We start from the raw sequence: 3437 nt of genomic DNA on the forward strand, positions 1-3437 counted from the left end.
ATTTAATCCTGGAAAATTCCAGCTTTGTTTGAATAAAAATGGCTCTCCTCTAATTGTGGGTTTTGATAAAGCTAATTTTGGTGTACTCTACAGTGGGCTGCCTCGGAGAGAGAGAGGCTAGCAATATTTCTGATACAGAGAATGGCTTAAAGATAACCAAAGGAAAGATAGGAGCTGGGAAAATAACCACCAAGGATGTTGGTGACTCAGAAACCAAAGAATTTTTCAGAAAAAAAATGCATGAAAAGAGCTATTTGGGCAGATTGTGACTCGATTCATCAGAATATTTGGGTGGGGACTTTATTTTGGGTCTCCAGGAGGCTACATGAGAAGCTAAAACCTAGATGCTGGAAGTTTCTAAGCGTTACTAGGGAAGGAACTGGCCTGAGAGGGCTTCTATGACATAAGCAGAGCCTGGATGATGTCACAGAGCACTGGGCTGAGGTTGCACATCTCTTCCACTTGGGGCGCTTGACTCCTTGAAGGTGGGTTCACTAGTTTCGAAGTGGTGTGTGAAAGCCAGTTCATCTCCTGAACCCCACAATTGTTCCACAGGCTTTTAGTGCCTGACCGCTTTCAGAAGACAGAATCTGGACGACTAGGACATTTTCTTTCGGTAAATACGTTTATGAAGATAACTGGGACCCTGTAGCACAGAAAGCTAATAGTTTTCCCTCATACAGCGAGTAACTTTATGTTCTAACGTCTTCCTCGTTTGAGAGATAGGCAGATGGTCTAGGCTAGTCAGTCTCCAGAGTTTATTATCCTTTGCTAACAATATCTAATTCATAATTCTACTAAAATGCCAAAGCGCCTCTCTGTGCCTGTGCATTTTAGGAGATAATATTTCTTTTTTGATGTTGTTTTTTCTTTTTTTTTTTTTTTTTCGGAGATGAGGACCGAACCCAGTGCCTTGTCCTTGCTAGACAAGTGCTCTACCACTGATCTAAATCCCAACCCCAGGTGACATTATTTATAAATGGCTGTTGTTGCCTAGACAAAAGACTCTTGTTGCGGTCGAAGATGCAACAGCTTCGTGGAATAAACCTGGGGGGGCGGGGCTAGGTATGGATGCACAATACAGAAAGTCAGTGGACTGGTGTGCTGTGTCTCTGGGCAGATACTTGTGGATGTTGCCACATAGCTCACAGTTAGAGGGTAGAAGAGGGGTGTGGCCACCCTTCTGGATCCTTTGTTAACCTTTCTCCTTTGTTATCCTATTGTTTCCTTGCTTAAAGTGGGGGACAGGGATACTTAATCCCACACTGACCTAGCCATTGAAGGAGAGGTTCCTCAGCAGAGGCAAAGTCTGAATATGTTATTCTGAGCTGTAGAGAACTATTTGTTCATTTCCCTTTGAACTTTAGATTTTGGTTTTTGAAACAGGGTTTTTCTGTGGGTAGCTTTGGCTATCCTGGAACTCACTCTGTAGACCAGGCTGGCCTTGATCTCACAGAGGTCTGCCTCCCTCTGCCTCATGAGTCCTGGAATTAAAGGTGTGCTCCACCATTGCCCAGCCGTCCTATGAACTTCTGATTATGACAGAATGAGATTCAGATGCTCAAACCTGTTTACCATCACCTTCTTCACCTGCTCCAAAGTTCTCTTAGACAAGAGCGTTGGTCCAGTGCCCTCCCCACCCTAGCCCCATTGTTCTTGCAGGCACTCATATGACAGAGGCAACAGCATTGTGTCTGGTTTAAGCAGGGGAGCTCTTCAAACCCAGACCATGGGCAAGTATGAAGCCTGAACACAGAACGATAGCCACAAGACAGTGGACCAGGAGTGCCGTGGCCTACCACACTAGGTCTACAGCCATGAAGAAGCAGATGTCTCTGAGGAGGATGAGCACACCATCCTTCCAAAAGCGGAGGAGGAGGAGGCCTTCTCCCCAGGCCCTGGGGAACATTTTGGGCTGCAGAATTTCTCATGGATGGAAGGAAGGTGATGATACCATCACTCAATGGAAGGCCATTGTTTTAGATCAACTGCCAACAAATCCCTCTCTCTATCTGGTCAAGTATGATGGAATTGACTGTGTCTACACACTTGAACTTCAAAGCGATGAGAGGATTTTAAACCTTAAGGTCTTGCCTCACAAAGTAGTTTTTCCTCAAGTGAAAGATGCCCATCTCGCAAGTGCCATGGTTGGCCGAGCTGTGGAGCATAAATTTGAGGGCAAACATGGCTCTAAGGACATCTGGAGGGGGGTGGTCCTAGCCCAGGTGCCGATCATGAAGGACTCGTTTTACATCACGTACGAAAAAGATCCAGTCCTATACATCTACCAGCTACTGGATGATTACGCAGAAGGTAACCTCCGTATCATTCCAGAGACTCCTCCAGCAGAGGTGAAGTCAGAAGTTGACAGCGATATCTTAACAGGTCAATGCGGCAGTACACCAGAAGTGACGGGTTCAAAAAGATAGGCAAAGTCATTTACCAAGTTCTAGCCAAGCCTTCTGTGTACTTCATCAAGTTTGATGGCGACGTCCACATCTACATCTATAATCTGGTGGAAAAGATCCATTAAGGTGAAATTCACAAAGTGTGGGGGACCTGGATGGGAATTTATAGGATTGGGGGAAAATGTTTGTTTATCTGTGTTTCAGATAGCCAAGGGACTTTGACAACCCCAGTATCTTTTCCAGTGGAATTTGTTTTGCTGTAAAAATTAAAATGTGAGATGTGACGTGTTGTTTGTGAACACTTTGGTGGAGGTGACGGGCTTTGGTGGTTGGAACATGGAGGGGAAGCCGGAAAGGTCAAGGCTGTAACAGTAAGTCTAATGTCACATAGGCTAAAACAAGCAGGACTGAGCTGTTCTGGTATTTAGGGAGAGAAAAGAACTGGAGATGAGGCTTAGAGGAGAAGGGATGGCACAGGAAAAAAAAAAGATGGATGTTTAGGAAGCAGTGGAGAGGGCCCCGAAATAGATAGACTCTCTGTGGTGACGTTTGAGGGAGAAACAGACAGTTGGGGAAAGAGCGGCAGGTAACAGGGAGGTGGTCTTGGAACTCAAGTGGAAACCCAATAAACTGATCCAAGCAGACTCAGAATCAGAGAAGATCAGGTTTTGTTTACTAACGAAACCTAATGAAACCTGTTTCTCATATGTAGATGTATTATTTTTAATTATGTGGGTGGGGGCAGGGCATGAATAGAGGAGACCACAGAGACAAGAATAGTCAAGTCCCCTGGACTGGAATTAAAGGTGGTTGGGGCCCATTGGACATGAGCTCAAAGAACCAAATCCAGGTCCTATTTCAAAGCAGACGAGCTCTTGATCCATTGGTCAGCTCTCTGGTCCCCTAAAGTCATCTATTTAAATAAATCAAACCTTCACATGCAGAGAAGAGACCATGAAGAGGGTAAGAAAGATTAAATTGATGGTGTTGTGGAAGAAAGACTAAAGATACATGAGGGAGTAGAGGACA

At 44.9% G+C, this 3437-nt stretch overlaps 1 pseudogene; it reads left to right on the forward strand.

Annotated features, from left to right (window-relative positions):
* Positions 1–1671: 1671 nt before the first annotated feature.
* Positions 1672–2533, forward strand: LOC147998086 (Y-linked testis-specific protein 1-like; annotated as a pseudogene).
* Positions 2534–3437: the final 904 nt, after the last annotated feature.

Source organism: Rattus norvegicus, chromosome Y, assembly GCF_021556685.1.
Source record: "Rattus norvegicus strain SHRSP/BbbUtx chromosome Y, alternate assembly SHRSP_T2T, whole genome shotgun sequence".
In the NCBI taxonomy this organism is placed as follows: domain Eukaryota; kingdom Metazoa; phylum Chordata; class Mammalia; order Rodentia; family Muridae; genus Rattus; species Rattus norvegicus.